At 42.7% G+C, this 20,344-nt stretch overlaps 1 protein-coding gene across 1 annotated transcript in view; it reads left to right on the top strand.

The window, feature by feature from the left end:
- Positions 1 to 516: 516 nt before the first annotated feature.
- TAOK1 (TAO kinase 1) overlaps positions 517 to 20,344 on the top strand; it is a 62,546-nt gene continuing 42,718 nt past the window's right edge. Inside the window, exon 1 of the mRNA XM_033078397.2 lies at positions 517 to 612. The gene's annotated coding sequence lies outside the window, so the exon portion shown is untranslated. The remainder of the gene's footprint in view (positions 613 to 20,344) is intronic.

The raw sequence follows: 20,344 nt of genomic DNA, 5'->3' as shown, positions 1-20,344 counted from the left end.
GCAGCCCCGCCCGCCCCCGCTGCCCCTCCGCCGCCCCCTCCGGGCCCCGCCCCTGCTCCCCCCGCCGCCCCCAGCCCCTCCCGCCGGCCGCGGTGCTGGGGGGGGAGGGAGAGGGCGGCGAAGTCTCGCGAGAGGGGCGGGCGGGGGCCGCAGCTGCGGGCAGCGCGGAGCGGCGGCGGCGGCGCAGCCGGAGCCCGGGCGGCGCTGAGGAGAGGTGGCGGCGGGGCGGCGGCAGCGATCGCGGCCCGGCACACGGACTCGCTCCGCCGCGGCGGCACGGCCGGCGCCGCCCGCCCTCCCGCACGCCGCGCCTCCGCGGCGCGGCCTGGCCGCGGCTCGGCGAGCGGGGCCCAGGCAGCGGCGGTAGTGGCGGCGGCGGTGGCGGCGGCGGCTGAGCGCTCCGCCGCGCCCGCCCTGCCATCTTAGGTGCCGTGCCCCGCCGCCTTTGTGCCCGCCGCGCCCGGGCACCCGCGGGGGCCGGGCCCGACGCCCCTCCGGGGGCGCCTCCCCCCGCGGGGCCGCCGCCCCTTGCCCCGCTCCTCCTCCTCCTTCTCCTCCTCCTCCTCCTCCGCGGGGGGCCGACCGGCGCTCCCAGCCCGGCTGCGGCGGAGGGTAAGGCAGGCAGCGCGGCGGGGGGCTCGGCCGGGGCGGCCCCGGGAGGGTGCGGGAGGCGGTGGTGGGGGGGGGGAGCGGCCCGGTGGGGCCGGCGCCTCCCCCGCCGCGCTCTGCGGCAGTGCCGCAGGGTCGGGGCCGCCGCCGCCGAGCACCGGCGGGGGAGCGGGCGGCGAAATGGCGCTTCCCGCGGAGGGGCGGCCGCGGGCGGAGGGGTGTTCCCCGCTGTCAGGGGCCGCCGGAGGCCCAGGGCTGGGGCCGGGGCCGGCCCCGCGGCCAGGCGTGCCCAGCGCCGCGGCCCTTTTTGTCTGCGGCTCCCCCGGGGGCTCCGCCGGCCGAGACCCGACCCCCGGAGTGGGTAGGGGGGTCCCTCGGAGACCCGCAAGGATTTATCCCCTTTTATTTTTTTCACCCCTTTTTTTTTTTTTTTTTTTTTCTTCCTCCATGCCCCTCGCTCCTCCCCAAGCGGTGAGTTTTCAGTGTATATACCATTTTGTTCGGTGCTGGTGTGGGATTTGGCTCAAAGTGACCTATTTTAAAGACCTTTTATTGCTCCCCCCTCAGCAATGCATGTGGCTGCCGATTCCGTTACCCAAATAGCGTTTCCCAACCATTTTAATTTGTCAGATTAAAACATCTCATGGAGGCTGCATTTCTGTGTGGGTATGTCGTTAGAAATATCTCTCACCCCGCTTTGCTGCAAGCATCTTTGGAGCATCAGAGTTGACCTTTGTCACTGTGAAAGCAGAAATAAATATCAAGGCGATACCTGGGAGATGCAGTTGTACCATTGTGTTGGGCGCGGTACAAGAAATGGGGTGGGGGGAGAACCAGAGATTAAAATGGTTGTTGTCAAATGTGGATCTTCACATGCCTTTGGAAAAAAATATGACAGATCGGTAACAGCCCTGAGGACTTTTAATATATTTTCTTAGAAAAACGTTCCGTGTTTATCGTGCTTGTCTCTGCTGCTTATCATGGCATGGAGTATTTCATTAGGTGGCATTTTAGTGGCTCTGTTGGTTAAATAGCAGTTGCATTAACTAGTTGAACAAATTGTGTCCTTCACCTTTGACTATTGCATTTTGAGAGCCGTTACAGCAGTGTGCCCATGCATGCCAAGGGCGGATTAATAAGATGTTACCTAAAGGTTTGGATATTATTGATTCCTTACTATTAATGCTATTTATAGTGCATTTGACATGGTTCTTGTTTTATGTATTTGGATAAAGGTTATCAGCTTGGAGTGCTTCAAATGAAACGTTTTAAAAATATCATCCCATATATATATATGTATATGTATAAAATTGTACAATGTAGATCTTCAGTGTCTCAAAAACAGCTTTAGTAGATAGCACATAATAGTGAAAAACCATGAAAAACTGATACATTTTGACACTAGGGAAGGTTTGTTTTCATATTTCAGGATTACAGAATAACAACTTCTGTTGCAATAAATGCAGTTTTTGGTATGTTTTTCTTGAGCCTACTTTGAGCCTACATTTTCCTTGCCTTTGTGCCTCCTCACAGTTAGTGTGTCATAGTTTTTGCTACTTATGTCCAAGGGCAAACCTAATCAACGATTGGTTTGAGCCTTCATATTAGATTCTCCACAACATTGGCCTAGTTCTGACTGGTATGTTTGCCATTTTTAGGACTCATCTTCCTTTTATCTGTAGACTGAAATACATTGATACACTTGAACCTCAGTTTGTCCTTTGAACTTGAGAGAATGTTTTTCTCCTCTGTTAACAATATCACAGTGAAGAGAAGGTGGTTCTGGTAATTTTAAGTTTAATCCTGCTGAAATGTAACCACCTGAAGTAAAAACTCTTTGCATAGTTGGATGCTATTTTTCTTTTTAACTAGGCTGAATTAAATGTTGCCTGTACAGGACCAGATGTTGGCATTAAAATTATGTGCAGATAAGGTGGCTTAGGCCTCAAGTTGGACTATTTGAAAAAGTTATCTATGTCCTGCTGTTAAATTCCAGTGTAAGCTAAACTGAAGAACTTTAAATGTTTACTTCCAACTAAATAACATTTCTGATTGTGCAGTATTCATCTCTAGTCCTATTCACCACTTTTTGTCTCCAGAATAACATATTTTTAATGAGTGGTAAGGCAGTCTCAGGTTTTATGCTTGGTGAGATTCATTGGAAGAGAAGCAAATATCACACTAATAATTACATCTTCAGATGTATCCTAGTAATGGATTTCCTGTAATGAGGATGTTTTGTAGAGAACAATAGATATGGCAGCAATTTCAGAGATTTGTTTTAAAGATGTTGTAGGTAGCTGACTCTGCAGTAGAGAGTTCCACTTTGACACAACCCTTGCATACTCAACAGAGCATTAGGTGGTTCCCAGGTACTTGGTTTTCAGGTGTAATTCTCTTTCTAGCAGAGATAGACTGGATGTACTGTTGCTGTTGTCTCTGATATCTGTCACTTCTGCATGGATATACTTCTGATCTAACTTAGTAGGGAGTAAGGTCATTTGCAAAATATGTCTCATAGAAAATTTTTGACAGTATAGGTATTTTGTCAAGTAAAAAGATAATTAGGGTTGATCTGCCTCTCTTTGTGATCTAGAGGAGATGAGGAAGCTGTGGTAAATACTGCTTGTCTTACTCTATTCTCTGTGTTTTGGAGAACACTCCCATAATCACAAAGATCCTATCTTAGAAGCATTTTCTGTTATGCTCCTGTTCATATTAAAATTATGTAAACAACATACTGTCAGGTTGAAGTGCATACCAGAAATTATAAAAATCTTTGGTGTTACCAGAGGTGAGGCATGCTCTTGTCTTCTGAATGGCAGTGGTGCTGGGTGACCATTACCTTTTTCCTGTTCAAGTATGCTGGGTAGTGTCAGGGATTTTACTTGTATTTCCTTTTGTGAACCTGGACAAAGGGAAGAGTTGAACTTCAACCCTGGACTGGAGTCGTGTCTGAACTGGAAAGTTTCCTGGGTCTGACAGCAGGGTTTCAGTTATGTCCTGTCCTGCTTAACCATGCTTGGGACAAGCTTGCCTGTAACAGCACACAGCAGGATGATTTAATACTTTCTGAGACTCACATCTGTCCTTTCTTCTATAATATTGTGTGTGTCCTACTCTTCTCCACAAAGTGCTCATTCTGGATGGACATGGTGCAGGATGAAACCCCAGTATGTCCAGCCTGTGCTCTCTGGCAAGTTCCCCTTATGCTGGAAGTTGACTGAGGTGTGCAGTCCTGTCCTGCACCAGCAGAAAGCTAACCTAAGGAAAAGTGCAGTTTTGTGTCAGCTTGGTGATCTGAAATGGCTCAGTGCACAGTGAGGTGAGGTTAGAGACAACCCCAGGAACTGGGCTGCACCACCACAGCCAGCAATGAGGTTTAAAGACAGAGGTAGCTGGTGACACTTTTTGCTAAACTTGTACTGGTTAACTTTCAGGATCCTTTGTTTTTATTGTCCTTTAACATGCTGAGGCATTGCTGATCATACATTGATTTCTCTGTGGAGAAGAGACTGAAAAAAATTCAATGGACAAAGGGTCAGAAAATCACTAATACCCTCATGTGAAGTTCCAGGGGGAGAGTCCTTCCTGTGATAAAAAATATAAAAACATTAAATCAGAGGTGAAATGCAAAGTGTCTGTGGGGAAGAAGTGTGCAGAAAATAGTAGGAAAAGATAAAGAGCTGTTTAAAAGCAGAGTTGGCTTTACACACTATTCCTTCTTCCTTGCCTAAGTGCTCATTTACAGTACAGAACATGGAGGAGGGAATACTTTCTGAAGGCCCTTAGAAACACAATGGACATTAGCCAGCACAGTGGGGGCTCCAAACATGGTTCTTAAAGCAATTTTTGAACAAATATTTGGTGATCACTGGAATTACAGTATATTTTTTTTAATTATGGAAGGGAAGCCATTAGGAACTTCTAATACTTGATCAGAAATCAGTGCATTATTCCTCTTGATTTTTTTTTTCACATTCTGCTCAATCTTTGTTTCTTTGCCAGAAGAAAAGGTAAGGTAGCCACTGTAAACATAGCATGAAATTGCCAAAGCAGCAATAAGTTTTGTCTAAACAGAGAAGTTTCTCCAGTTTAATCAGAGCTTGCTGAGGACAGATCTACAGCATTAGTTACACACCTATAGCTTGGAGGTGAGGTTTTCTTTCTCTTAGGGATTGGTCCAACATGAGTTGGTGATGATGGCTTCTTAATACAACTGGACAGTAGCTTGTAGTTTATCCTGCTGTATTGCTTGGCTGGAAGCAGTTTTGATTTTTCTTTAGGGGTCAGGATGGGGTGACAGCATGAGATTTGCATATTGAATATTGTCCTTAGGATGAAAAAGGCTGGAAATGTTTTGTTTGGGGAAAAGTTAGATTGTGGGGAAAAAAAGTAAAAGTCACAAAACTCTAAAACTGGCAGGCTCTTCAATTTTCTGTGCCTGTGATCTTCCAACGACCCTTATTACACTCCTGGCTACAGCCATGCAAATATTTTCTTTAGAGTGAGATGTAATTTTATAAAAACAGTTTTCTCCTACGCTCATTGAGTTCAGTGTGTTTACAGGGCAGCCTCCTATCAGAATGAGGGGGAATAGTGCCTATGAATTTGGTTGGAAGCTTTTATTACATGTCAGCTTTGTCAATCCCTATTTGAAAAGAAAATTTTGATGATTACTGTTAATCTCAGAGATTTTTGCTATAGCTTTAGACTGAAAGCCAATATGTATTACACTTGAATTCTTAAAATGTGAATAAAGTTGCTTTCAGCCCTTCATTTAGGTCATCTAAACTTTAAAACTTCTTTTTCTTCCCTTTAGCCTTCTGCCATTTGTTGGACACCACTAGACAAAGATTTTGAGGGGTTAGTTCCTTAGAATCAGTCCTTCCTTTTGGGTTGCTGGTTCAGCTTCACTTCACACTGGTCTGGCTGATTTTTAATGTCTGGAAAGCTTTGGGATCCAGGAACATGGGAAAGAGGAGTATGCAAGTGCAAGTAGGTTGAAAGGGTAGGGACCATTTCTTGTAACATTTTTGGCCTGCTCCCCATCCATGTGTTCAGTCTGTTTTCCAAGCACCCAGCAATCCTTCCTCTTCCCTGTCATTCCACTGTTCAAGGGCAGTAACAGATCCATGAGCCCATGCCCAGAGAAATTGTACTGAGATTTCTTGGAAATAATCTCATGTGCTATTGCACATGTTTGTTATTTTTGCCTCCTTCACCATTCTTAATATGCAATTCTCATTTCCTACCTCAGTCCCCTTTTAATTGGTGACTGTCCCTCCCTCCCCAGCTGAGATGAGAGGTTATTTTTGCTAGTACATTTCTCAAATAGGCCACGGGTATCCAGTAAGTAGTGCAGTAACTTTCTCCATCAGTTATTAGGATTTCTCAAGCTGTGTCCTGGTGGCAGTGCAACATGTTTCTCCTTCAGTTCTGGCTTGCAGTTGTCACTAACATTAACTCCTCCCAGTTCCCACTTCCTTGTAACCCAATCTGAATAAAGATCATGGGATTTGAATGTGCCTTGCTTTGCTGCTGGTGCTCTGGATGTTTGGGTTGTCTCTGTGCTCTCTGTAAACTGTGTGCTGTGATCTTTTTGGCTTTGCCTGTTCCAAGGAGCAGTTGACAGTTGTTAAAATCAGTTCTGGGCCAGCTGTGATTTGATGCGATTAAACTGTGTTAAATGTGTTCCAGAACTGTTTCCTGGCCTAGATAGCAAACTAGTTAAACTCTGGGTTTGGAATCTATTTTGGTATGATTTGGCCTTGTACCCCTAGGTGAGGTGTGTCCCTCTTTGAGGGTCAAACAGAACACAGGGGTCTGTGCACAGCGCATAATCTTCTGCCTTTAATCCATCACTCTCCTGGGTCTCCTTGGGCCTTTTAAATTAGTCTTTGCATATTGAAGTATTGTTTTGGGAATGATGTACTGGACTGACTGCAGTAATGTGGTTTTGCCACCCATAAAGACTAAGGTGCAGTGATCTGATATTCCCTGGCATCAACTGAGCTGGTACAAACCCCTCTTCATGCTTGCTTGGTACACCTGAGTATGCAGCCAGGCTCTTAGATTGGGGTTTTTATGAAGGCTTGCAGTTTTAGTTAAAAAAAAAGGGTAACCTTGGCCTTGACAAAAATTCCTGCTGTCTCCTAGAAGTGCATGTCAGAGTTGGGAAGGAAATAATGATACATTTCAGAGGCAAAGAATGCCAGGCTCCATTTTTATTATGGCTTAATTGCCGTATAGGCAAACCCTGAACTCTTACCTGTGTTTTTGGCTTAATTTTCCTTCTTCCCTTTCCACACAAACCCCCCTCTAACACATGCTTTGAAGTGTTTAAAACTAGGTTAGTCTCTGGCTGGAGGTGTGTGGTAGAACCTCCTTTTAATTCTTGCTGGGACCTGCCCATTTTGTAGCAAGAATGCAGGCGAACCCATCTGAGTGCTGATCATCTGTCCTTTGTAAGTGATGGAAGGTTATTTTTCCCTTCATTTGACACAATACATGGGCAAAGAAATCCTAGAGCATCTCCATTCCAGAAGCCACCTTGAGAGGCCAGATCTGTACAAACCAGAGTGCCCATGGAGGTGGGAGAAGAGGGCTTGGTGAGGATGCTGGGGCTGAGTTTAGGTGATTGCATGACAATCACTGCAGATATTTCCTTCTCCTGCTCTCAGAAGATGTTGCTGTCAGCTGCTAGCTCAGTAGTTGACCACATTCTTAGCAGATCAACCTACACAGATGTCCTGAACTGACCAGAGAATTCAACATTTCTATTGCTGACTGGAAGGAGAGAACACAGGGAGCCAAACACTAAGATAATCTGTACTTAAGATGTCTGTATACATGATTTTTTTATCCAAAATAAAATGTTATGGAAGAAGGAAGTCTTCATCCTCACATTTACTTTGATTTCATTACAATACTGATGATGTAAATTTATTTGCAGAAACAAGACTGGGCAAAAGATTCGTTCCTGATTTGACAATAACAAGCAGAGTGCTTTGAATACTAGACTAACGTGAAAATAGTTTACTTATAAAGTACATTATTTACCTTCACTAGCTCATAATTAGTCACAAAAACATAGAGAACATTTAAGAGTTATTTGCTAGTTTATGGAATAAAAAATTGACATGCAGTTTTTGATGCCTGGTTTTTAAAAATATTCTGGAAAAGCCCCTACATTTTCCCAAATATTTTAGTGCTTTTTCTTGAATGGCTCTTACATCTTGAAAATAATAATTAGCACATTATTTTAAGTCTCTTATGTTTTCCCCTGTTGGTAGAATTGGTAATTGTGGACCACTGTGCAGGTGGGCCATCACACTGGGCTCTGGAGTTTTTCCTCAGTGACTGGTCCATCACCAGGGTGTGTGATCCTCATTTGAATCGTCTTCCCATTGCTGTGGGAATCTCTGGTACTGAAAATTAATTACTCTAGTGACTATAAATTGGTATAATCACAATGTTTTTCTGTAGGTATTACAAATGTTTTATGTTTAAACAGAAATAGCTGTAATTAATATTAATATAAGAAATGAAATATTCATACACAAATAGAAATTTAAGCTTTAGCAAAGAAATATTATCTTACATATGTGATGGCTTTATACTGTTCTCTGAATTAGCAGGATAATAATAGTAATTCCCTGCTCTGAATTTCATCCACAAATCTCAAGGTATTTCAAATGAATGATAAAGACATATTTATTTTCCACATTTGTGAGTGGAGATACTGAAGTACAGGTGGAGAAATGAGTAATTTACTCAGCGTGACTGGTGGTGATGGGGTAGAAGAATTTGTCTGCTTGGTCCCCAGTTAGCATCAGCACCTCCCAGGCTGTAAGGTGGAAGCAGAAATGTAGGAGATGCTGCTTTGCCTGTGGGATGTGGTGGAGCATCACAGACCTCAAAGTTCAGCAGCACCACTGTCCCAGATCTCCCTTTGAAAATCTGCCTGACCTGCTGGAAATGCAGGGAGTAGGATTTCATCACAGGAGCACTATGTAGATTTTTCTTACCATAATGGCAGTTTAATGCTGATCATGAATAAACTGGCTAAATCTTGACATTTTTAATATTCTTTGTTGCTGTGATGAGACTTTTTGCTGATTTTTATCTTTACATAAATCTAAAAAGGGCTTTTAATGCATTGTAAATCAGTCCCTGAACTTGATGAACAACAAACTAAATTTCTTTCATTTTTGGAGTCAGTCACGCACAGGGATAACCAGGGATTGCCCATCTAAGTAAAAAATATCCCTGTGCATATAAAACTGCAATACTTGGGTGTTGTCTGGACATTTTTATGGAGATCTGTGGAATCAGAGTGTGTCTTTTCACCCTGTTTGTGCAGTCTCTGCTACAGCTGAATATCACCTTTTCTTCGGGGGCTAGTTATTGTGTAATGCAAATGGACACTGCTGTAAAAAGCTGGAAGGGTTCTCACCTAATGCCCTGGGAAGGAAGAGGAGCTTCCAGCCCCTGTGCCTGTTGGGAATCCATAAGCATTGCAGTGAGCAATTGCTCAGCTCATCACCAGTAACTTTCATCTGTTCTAGATTCTACTGTACCTGTCTCTGCAGAGAGGTTTGCAGTGTGGGGATTCATTTAAGGCATATCTATGCAGTAAAATATCTGGGGCTTACCTGGAAATAATAAAACTAAGAATTTTATTGCTTCTTTTAAACGGGAATAACCCCCAAAAAGCATTAAAACTTTGAAATCTGAATACCTATATGAAAGTGCTTGGTATTTGGGGATTTTGTTTTTCTGAGGGATTTTTGTTCCATGTTGCCACAGACATGGAGTGTGAAATCTAGCAAGCTTTCTCCAAAAACTGCTTTCAACTTTGAGACTAAAGTTACCTGTGCTGGTTTGAAGTAGTCCATACCTGTTCATTATGCCTGTTGCAAAATCTACCTACCTATTTACATAGGTGTTGGGGAAACAAGGATGATACGGAGCAGCATGAGTGGAAGGATAGAATGGTGTGAGTTGTGATTCTACTTGTCTGCTTATTTTCTGGTTTGGAGGCAGCGAGCACCTGCTGATTTAGGGGTTTTCTGTATGTGATTTCATGCCTGTGATTAGCATTTCTAAGGACATGACACATACGGTCTCACCACTTAAATACATTCTGTAAATATGTAAGCAGAAAATTACAGAGATGGTCATTGTCCAACTGTCCTGACTGGTCTCCAGAGTCAACCCAACAGGACTCGGCACGCTCCGTTGGGCCCATCTGAGACAACAGAGCTCAGACTTCAAACTTAGAAGCAGAATTCATCTTGGACTGGAGTTACCACCTGTTTTTGATGCTTCCTTAAAGGCAGTTGCTTGTCTCATTTTCCTTCCTTTTAATCGCTGGGGCAGGAGATTGAGATCTTTAGATAGACCCTGGAATGCACTTACTGTTTTACTGTTGGAAGTCACATTCTATAGAAAACATCAGCTGCTTTATAGAACTCTGCAATTGCATTTGATCTGAAATCAACCACTGTTAGGAGAAGATTTCTCAAGGCAGATGACCACAGAATGTTCTGAGTTGAAAGGGACCCACAAGGATCATCAAAGTCCAACTCCTGTGGCCCCAAGAATCCCACCATCTGCCTGACATCATTGACTACTTCTGGAACTCTGAGCCTGTGACTGCTTCCTTGGGGAGCTTGTTCCAGTGCCCAACCACCCTCTGGATGAAAAGCCTTTTCCTAGTATTTAATGTATAATAATAACAAGACTTTTGAGTTCTGGGGAGGGATGTAACATCCTCTGTGAGGGCATATTTTAAACATATTTTTCTGGACAAAATCTGAGAATAAGCCCTGGTTAGCTGATGTTCCTGTAGGAACATTGTCCTTAAGTTAATGGCAAGGCTAGGTTTTGCTCCTTTGAGGAATTACTTGTGTTGTGTCTGAATTGAGCTTGTACATAAGGTAGAAATGGCAATCTTCTTAGTTTTGTGTTCAATTACCAAAATATCACAGCAAAAGCGATCAAATGCTTTGTCACCATTGTGCTGTTCAGTAGCTATAAGTGGAACCATGTGACCACTGAATATTTAGTAACTTCCACTTCTGTAATTGTCTTTGTTTCTTTCCTGCTTTTTGTTGTTGTTGTGAAAATTAAGTCATAAATTGTTAGAAGCAAGGAGAATGGTCATGTGCTATCTAGTTTGGGGTCTTAAATGGAGATTTTCTTCCAAGATTTGGCAGGTATTTCTCACTTAAAATCTGTTATTTCTGAGCTTGCCAATCATGTCAGTGTGTTGGGTTCAGGTATTACATGAAGGGTAAATCTTTTGACATGGAGCAGTGAGTGCACATGTTTTGTCAAGGACCTTTCCTGAGTTTTAATAAATACAGACAAGATATGAACACATTTTCACCACAAGAGGTGTGTTTTTATCCTGTGCAGGTGTTGCACTCTGCATGCATGCACACCTAGCAGTTCCTCTGTTCCTGTGCAGCATGGCTCCTTGCTCTGCAGGAAGGATGCTGCTCAGAATGCCTGCCTCATGCAGAAAAATAACTTCATAAAGCATTTCAGAAAGAGCAGCTTCCAATTTACTGAGCGACTTAAACATGCTGTACTTTGCTTTGTTCCATCATGGTAAAAGCCCTTGCCTATGTAACTCCTAACCAACAATAAAACAGGTATAAACAGGCATAAAACAAATGTAGTGTTGAAGGTATCTCTAGAGGGGAACAGTAGCTAAACACCTTTTAACGTGGTTTTGCCTGGCCTGGAAAGGAGCAATGTCCCCTTCCTCATTTTTATGCGCTGCTCATGGACCAGGGGTGTGAAGGGGATATTTGGTTATCCCCAGACTCACTGAGTTTTGAGTTGTCCAGAAGATACCAGCCAGAAGCAGAGCTGGTGTTCTGAGCTCGTTTGAGGGAGAGCTGCTTCCCTCCTGTTTGGGTTTTGCTTTTTTTGTAGGTGTGATGTCATCATTCTGCGAGGTCTGCGCCGCTGCGTCCTCCAGGAAAACAAAACAGGGCAACGAGACCTGAATGTCAAATGCAAAAAACAAGCAGATCTGATTCTTCCTCTCCTCCCTCCCCCTTTTTCTTTGAAAGGAGCTTTCAAGCTGACTTTATACAACAGGAATTAGCTTAATAGAAAAAGAGAGCGAGAGAAGCAGAGTTATTTCTTTTCAGTTCTTACTATCAAGTTCTCAAAAAGAACTCCTTCCTGCCGTGCTGGAGGATGGGATGTATGTTTTGTGCCAGATGCAAATATAGGGGCTCTTTATGAACATCCAAGAATTCTTGTTTCAGAGTTCTTTTATCTTAAAATATAACCCTTCTCTGTTTTTGGTTATTTTGGAGATACTTAAATGAGCACTACAGAGTGTCTTCTTGCCATGCTTATGTGAATTTCTACCAGAGAACTGTCCCATACACTTGAGGTATGTGTAGAGATATCAAAGTAGTACTAGCAGCAGCCTTCCACCAAGATTTTTGGGCCCTGGCCAGGGTCAGGGGAGCAGCCAAAACCAACTGCTGGGCTGATACAACCAGGACGATTTTTATTCAAGCCTTTGGAATTATATTAATATAAGAATGTATTGGAATTTTTCCTTCTTTCTGGGAGCCCTTTTGTGGCCTGGCAGCAGTTGGCTCTCTTGCAGCTTGTTAGCTATACTGAGCAATACAGTTCCTGTAAACATGGATAGGTTTATTCTTTTTCAGGCTAGAGCTTTAGATATTCCCTCATTCAGAATGACTTTGCAAAATAATCTGCAGAGAGGCATTTTGAGGCTTTTGGAGGCTCTAAAGTGAGTGTTGATAGTGAGAGGATGGGCTGGTGGTCTCTGAGAAGCTGTCCAGATGTAGTAAGAACTTCTGGGCAGTGAGCAACACTGGAGCTGATATTTTTTGCCCTGTTGTGTTCAAGAACCTTAATTACTTTTTGGTTGCTCTTTACAGCTTGTGTCCAAAAGTAAATAGTGTTTTCTGGCATGGCCTGTTGAGCTCTCAGTAGCTCCCTGTCCAGCTGGGCAGCTTGGGTGAGCTGCATGCATGATGAGGGAGCAGTTCTTGCTTTTTGCTGGTTGGTTGTTAGGGATGTATCTGCCCAAGGTATCAGGAGGTTGTCCTACTTTCCCAGTTCAAAAATCTGAGATCCTTAGAATTTATAAAATGGACACCTGATGTTCCCTTTGTTTATTAGCCAACAGAGCAGTCAGAAAATAGCTCTTCTTCTAATACAGGAATTGTTGCTTCAAACTTTGCAGTTGTTTTTTTTTCCTCTTATTTGTCTGTTCCTACTGACAAACAAAAGGCATAATCCATTATTCCAAACTGCTGAAAGAGGCTTCAAATTGCCAGGTATGAAATTATGCTGCTTGTTCCGTTACCAGTAGGAAACAGTGTGTGAGATGTTTCAAAACCTACAAAGGAGAAAGTTCTTTGTATGTGTGAATTTAGTATTCACAAAAGGTGTCAGATTGACAGCCATGGAGATTGTGGAGATCGGAATTTTATTTATCCCTAGAGAAGGTGCAGTGCAGACTGCAGCAGTGCAAAAATTTCCTGTATTATTCTGCTGTTACACCCTACCTGTGCCCTTCACAGGCAGCCTCTTGGAGTGAGGAGCTCCTCCTTTCTCTGTGCCCCTTCAGAGAGCTGGCTGACAAAAGGATGTGAGGGTGGGTTTTTTTGTGTGATGTGGGTGCTTGTCTCCTGAAATCTAAACAGATGTGGAAGGAATTTGATAACATCTACCTCTAAACAGGCACTGGAGCAGAGACAGCCTTGGGCCCCCATGTTCTCTGACTGGAGGCAGATGAGAGTCTTGAGGCAGAATCTTCTGTTAGTGGTCATGATTCTGTTATTCATCAACTTAGCTGTTTTTCTGTTAAGATTTACCACTCCAGTATTGAAACTCTAATGCAGCCAACTTCTCCTGCTTTGTCTAAAAACGTTTGATAAATTCTCCAGGGGAATGGAACGTTCTCTAGGAGGTGTCATGTAAGAGGAGTGTGATGTGAGTTGTCCATTTGCCAGAATGAAAATGGAGAAAGACTATCCAACCCTGTTTCTGAGGGGGGAAAAAAAAAAGCAAAGAACACAAACCCAATACCAAAACAAACCAGCAGGTGATTGATTTTTTAAAATTTCTAACACCTCTCTGGCAAGATCTCTTGTGCCACTGCTCTCTGTTCCTGTTACTGTCCTTGTTCCCTGGTGTTTTGATTCTTCATGTCTTGCTAGAGCCAGACCCCTCCTGTCACATATTTACAGACTATTTTAAGGAGGTCCTTCAGACCATAGAGCTCAGTCCTGCTCCAGCTGTGCTGTGTGGTTATTGCTCTGGGTCGTAGCTTTAATCATCTCCAGCTCCCATCCTTCATTAGATGCCATGATTGTGTGGCTCTGAGCAGCTTGGTTTAGCTTGGACCAAATCACTGATTGCCTTCAGATCAGCAGCTCCTGGGAACAGCCAGCACTGCCATCCAGCATGGCCCAGGCCAGGACACAGCCTTCCAACCCACTCCCTACCAGCAGGAATGCTTAAAGAGAAAAATAAGATTCATTTAATTGGCTTTTTGTTTGCATCGCAGCTTCCTGCCTCACTTCCTGGAAAAGCTGAGGCCAAAGTCCTTGAAACAGGCAGGACAACCTTGTCCAAGTGTGAGAGCTGGTTCCACCACATCTCAATTAACCTTCTGTTTAAATGCACAGAAAATAGTTTTGTCCATTGACTGAAGCAGTCAAATTATTGTTCCCCTCAGTTAAAGGGTAGGAGTGGAAATGGTTGCTGATTATTTTTTTCGTTCATTTGCTTTTGTGAATGATTGCTGAGAACAGCTGGATTAAGTGGCTTTATGTGAGAGCACATAAAGAACCTGTGAAATATAGAGGTGTTTGGATTTGTGCTGTTGAAATAAACCAATTTCTGATTACAGTTTTCTGTCAAATTTAGGATGGATGTATTTCTACATGAGCTGAAATTGCTGTTCCAGCCTTGAAATGCTGTAGCACTTAATAGATATGTAAAAGTGGTTTAAGCTGTTTCCTCCTCTCTTCAGGCTAGAAAAAGTGCTGCATTTCTTACTTGAGAGCTGAAGAGTTGGTGTACCAGAGAAATTTTTTTAAAAAATACTCATAGTAAGAGTTAACCCAGGTAGAATGAAGCTTGGGCATTAAACCTGCTTTGTGGGCCATGTTTATGAATTGTTGTTCCAAGTATTTGCTCAGGTGCAGATGTTGACCCACCTCTTTCATCCCATGTATTCTCTAGTGGAGAGGCTGTCAAGCACAAGGATGTCTTAAGTCTGTGGTTTGATGGACTTTTTAGGAAACCTGTAAGGAGAGGTGTGCTGAATGTGCTGGGTGTGTTCCACTGCAGTGGATTCAACTCTTGACTCCACAGTGCTTGCAGGTACTGATGTTCAGGGAAAACACAGCACTTAAACATTCTATGCATGTGTCTTCCTCCTAGCAATATATTTATGTGTATAAAATAATACTACAGGCAGGTAAAGTATAAAGGCTAGTTTGTTTATGGTAAGTTCCATCAAGATGGAGATTGTATTTGCCAAGCACTTCTTAAATGGAGGCTTATTCCATAGTGGGACCCATCTTTGCAGTGCAGCTGCAGTAAGAGAATGAGCCAGCACTGAGTGTGCTGGAGCAGGCAGTTATCCCTAGAGAGCAGCAGAAGATGCTCCAGCCCTGGACTATGAGAGATCAGAAGGACTTTTTCCTGCAAGAGAGGCTCTTGTTTCCAGTTCCTAGACTGTCAGGAATCTGTCCTGTGTTCAGTGAATCATTCCTGGAGAGCACTCAGGCAATGTGGAGGAGGAAAATGCCTGGTGTGAATGCAGGAGGTATAAAAGTCAGATGAGAGGGGAGGGATAAGAATATGTCAGGACAGAGTACAGTGAAACTGGGACTGCAGAGGGGTCAGAGAGGAAGGAGCTGGAGCTGATGGAGAACTGGAGCTGGAGGTTTGCAGGAGAGGTGACTTGGGAGCCTGGGAGATAGGGAGGGAGGCAGCAAAAGAAGATGGGTTGGCAAGGGAGATGGCAGTCTGAATTCTGACACTTTCTAATTTTGGAGTGCTTGCCTTTGTAACCTTAATAATTTTGTTCTAATACACCAGATACAGAAATTGCATTATATGTTCTGAGGAATTTGGTTACTATGGTAATGGGTATATAAGTACATAAGAGATGAGATGTCAGCAATCAGAACAGCTGTAATGTAGCACGCAAACCTGTGACTACCGGAATTTGGGAAGCAGGCTCTTACAGACTTCTCCTGCTTCAGTCTCATTTCTCACTGCCAGGATCTGTGTTCCATCTGCAGCAAAGATATGTTTTCCATGCCCCTCCACACCTTCTGATTGAAAAACCAATTTTGCAGTGTTTCCTGTGGTTGGGGATGGGTGGGTTATGAGGATGATCCTAAAGAGGACAGGGTTGCTGGAGAGCTGATGGAGCAAGCAGAGCCCAGGCTGGACAAGTAGTGCAAGAACACTCCATCCCATGTAGGTGTGGGTCTGGACAGCATAGGGCACAGCAGCATGTTGGAGATTTAAAACCAAGCATAGTGTAATGGTGTAAGGATGATTTAATCCTGTTGAGGAAAGGTGGGCTGTAGGGAAACTGCTGGTAACTTTTTAAGGTTCAGTCTTCAGACAATTTTAAGTGGTGTTTTAGTTTTGATGTACCTGTGAGAGGACTGTGTTAATGAAATTTGTTGTGCTGATCTGGGGGACTGGAGTGTCTGGCAGGACTGAGTGAGCTGGAGGATTGCAGTATGGAGACCCAAGTATATAATAACATACAGAATGTATAAAGATACATTATTATATATGAAGATATGAAATACAAAAATATGGTCTATCAGTTAGAAATGGGAAGATGCAAAAGACTTGAATATATCCCTTGATACCATGGTGATTTTTAAACTTTAGTGCTATGTATCTAGGAAATAAGCAGATGTGGAAAATGGTGGTGGAGGATTTTTTAAAAAAAAAACAACTTCATTTGGGACAGATGTGAGGAAGGGCTGTTAGGATGGTCTGGGAAGTCAGTTCTCTCTCCTGCGTCATAAAGTGAGACAAAACTGGATTTTTTCAGCTAACAGGCTTAAGGGGACAGTATTCTATCTCTGTGTTTATCCCTCAATATTGAAAAGGGAAGAAAACTGTTTAAAGACTAAGGGCAGTGTGGGAAAAAGAGTAAGGCAGTGTAAACTTACAATAATAAATCTGTAAATCAGCCTTAATCAGTTCTTAATCTTAAATTGGTTCCTAATCAAAATAGGAGTGGGGTTCTAGAGCAGTCTGGTAATCAGAGTAGTGGCTTCAAGAAGTTCTCAGGAGTTGGTTATTATTTGATGATTGGATTCTATTATAAAGTTGCTTAAAATAGCAGGAACGAGACTTAATTGGACCTTCAGTCCTGTGATCTTAATAATCCAGTTGAGACATACTCTGTGTATCTGAGCCACAAATTGTTTTGTGTATTAGTTGAAATGAGTATTTTCCCCATGAAAGCAGATAAAACTCATCAAATTAAAAGGTTATGCTTGTTATCTTAATACATACTGAAAACTATTTATTGTTTTAAGTGAAAAGCATAAAGAGAAGGGATTCCAACCTTGCAGAAACCGGTGGAGAGGCACTGCTTCAAGTAGGTAGAATAGTAAAAAAAGGGGATTTTTAAAATTTGTTTTTGTTTGGTTTTGGTTGTTTGCCTCTTCCCTTTGTTGTGTGCTGTGTAGGAAATGATTCTGCTCAGTCATGTGAAAACTGGAAAAAAAATAACCTGAGCTGGAGTAAAACTGGACAAATTGCCATGACTTTGGGGAATTCCAGCAGGAAAGGAGGTGCTCACGGGCTCTAGAAACGTGTGACATAATTGCTCATTAAAGCTACCCCATTTATGGGTACAGATAATCTGCTAGCACAGATTTAACAGCTATAAAAGGTTTTAAACTCTTTTCAAGCTGAAATATGTTTGAACCCATTTTTGAACGTGCTTTAAGTTGCGAACTTAGGTAAGCAGCTGTAAATCCTTGCTGCACTGCCTGTGTCTGTGTGCTGCAATGGGTTGGTCACTCCTAAGGAGCAGAATAATCTTTCACTGGTCATCTGTTCTGACAGGGCTTCTCTTCCTGTGCCCAGTGCTGAAGGGCCGTCTATTTATTTATCTTTTTTTCTATTTATGATACTAATCCTATATTTTGTAAAATCCTGTGTTGAAACAGTTTGACCTTTTTTGTAACAAGGTGTGTTTTGATGGTGCTTGTTTGACCCTAGAAGAATAGCAACATAAAAATTGTCATCCAGGTTCTGATACCTCGCCTGTCTGGTCCTATCTGCTGTCCCTGGCGGTGGTGACAACCTGGGTGCTTCAGAAGCAGTGCCAGGAGCATCCAGGAATACCTTACCTGACCTGGCTGTGGATGTTCTTACTCATGTAAATGTCTGGTTTAAAAAGCAGGGTTTCTATCTCAATGCCTCACTGTTGTCTCTGCAAGTTAATTTTGCTGTTTACACCTTGATTGGTGGAATTATTTCACTCTGTTATAAATATACTGCTCATATATTTTATGGCTTCTCCCTTTGTTTTTGAAGTCTGAGCACTTACCATGACCTTATTTATGATTTTTAACTCTTACACCTTTTCTCCTCAAGCTTGGTTTGTCTTCTTAGGCATTTACAACTTCCCATTTCTAAGGTTTTTTTTACTGTACTTGCATTTTACTGCTATATGTGAATGAAGAATAATCTCCAGGAGCAGGCCATGGCAGACACTTCTTCAAGTACTGTCAGAATTTCTGTATTATTTTTCTGATTGATTTTTCATCTTGTTTTTTAAAGAAACCCAGTCTGACATTGTCTTTGACATAATTGTGCAGTTATTTCTGCTGAGTTTTCTGCAGCATGCTCAGCTCCTGAGTTATGTTTAGTTTAAGAGTAGATGTGTGCTTTATGGTTCTTTACTTTTTTGACCTTTCATCTCCTGTCTTGTTGCTCATTCATACTCTTTTTTAAGATTCCTGTGTACTTTTTGATGCTTAATAAAACATGTCATGTACCTTTTCCTCCCATCCAGATCTGAAGTGCAGATACTATGCTGGATCCACACATTTTCTGTGGTCATTCTTTTCTCTTGTTCAAAATGTAATGTAATTATTATTTGACCTCTTACTTTTTTTAGTTTTGTATCATTTCAGAGGTGATGATTCTGTTCTCCACCTATGACTAATTCTCACAGTAATTTTGTGTACTTTTTCCACTTCTTTTTGAATATCCTTTTGAGTTGTTCTGTTCTTTTAATGGCATATAGTCTAGCACATAAATGGTTCATTTTCTAGTTCTTAGTGCAGCACAGTCACCAAGTGATTAGCGTGTTGCTCCACTAATTAATAGTTCAGTTAATTCTTCTGTTCAGTTTGGCTGCAGCCGTTGTTGGGAGCCTCTCTGGAGCAGCAGCAGCTGCTGGAAGGGGACAGCAGCTGTGACAGAAGCTGTACGTCACTCTGGAGCTACGTCAGGCTTTAGGGCAGCCACTTTCTCGTCCCCATAGGTCAGTAATGTTTAATTTATGTGTTTATGGAAGGACCAGCTGTCTTGGTGTGAGAGCACCTTACCTTATACCCAGTTATCTTCTTTGTGCAGGTCAGTTATCTTCTCCCCTGTTCCCTTGTGTGGCTTTTTGTCAGGCTGGGTGATTGCCCCAGGCTTCTCACTGCTGCAGCTTGGTTTGTAAGATTGCTCCTACAGAATCTCACAGAGCTCTTCTGGATTTTTCTGTTGGCGTTTGGCTTTATTTTCTGCCTCAGGTTTTTCCTACTGGCATCAGTTTTGCCAGGTTTATACTTGCTCAAATAAGAGTCTGACTTGTGGACTGGAGGGTTGGACACAGCTTCTTGCTGGAGTGGGAGTGTGTCCTGGAGTTCTTCTGCACTCCAGGGAATTAATTTGCAAGCTCAATTTAAACGTTTTCTCTTTTTTCTTTTTTTTACTGATTGACCAGAAAGACTTTGAATTGCTTCCTTTCAGGCCTCTTTTCTAAAACTATGGTGATACTGCCACTTTTTAATTACTTCTTTTCTCAAGGGTAATTATCTATGTTGTGAGCTTTAGTAGCTTAATTCTGAGTTATTTATGCTGAATCCAAAATAGCTAATTTGCTTACGTTTACTCTATTTATTGTTCTGGGACAGAATTGCTTAGGGGTCAAGAAAAGGTTTCTTTAAACTCAAGTCCCATTAGGATATCTGACTAATTTTTTTTATGGGCAACTGGAGTTTCCCAGTATTTTTGCCGCTAGACTTAATTTACTCTCATCAGCTGGCCTCTTGCTAACCTCTTCCTGGCCAGTGTGTGGCCAGCAAGCATCTCCCACACTGAATCTGTTATAACATGTGTTCCTTGGTTGGAGAGACATGGCCATGGAGAGCTGGCTGTAGGTGATGCACTCACAGAATGTTTATTAATGTGATGATTAATGTTTGTAAAGGAAAAGAGTTGGCAAGGACTGTGAACTTACTGAATTGCAAAAGAAGGGGGACAGACGATTTCATTTTTTCCAGTTACCTTCCTCGTAGCTTTGCTAGCCTAAGGAATCACTAAATTTAGACCTGACCTTCTTAATAAATGTACCAGAACTATCACAGGCAAAGACATCCAGGAGATGTTACTGTTGAATATGTCAAGGAATAGTGAGCACTTCTTGAACTTCCATTGGTCTTTGGGA

The sequence above is a fragment of the Catharus ustulatus genome, chromosome 22 (genome assembly GCF_009819885.2).
Source record: "Catharus ustulatus isolate bCatUst1 chromosome 22, bCatUst1.pri.v2, whole genome shotgun sequence".
In the NCBI taxonomy this organism is placed as follows: Eukaryota; Metazoa; Chordata; class Aves; order Passeriformes; family Turdidae; genus Catharus; species Catharus ustulatus.
Note: the sequence above shows the minus strand (reverse complement) of the source record. Positions and strands in the feature narration are given on the sequence as shown.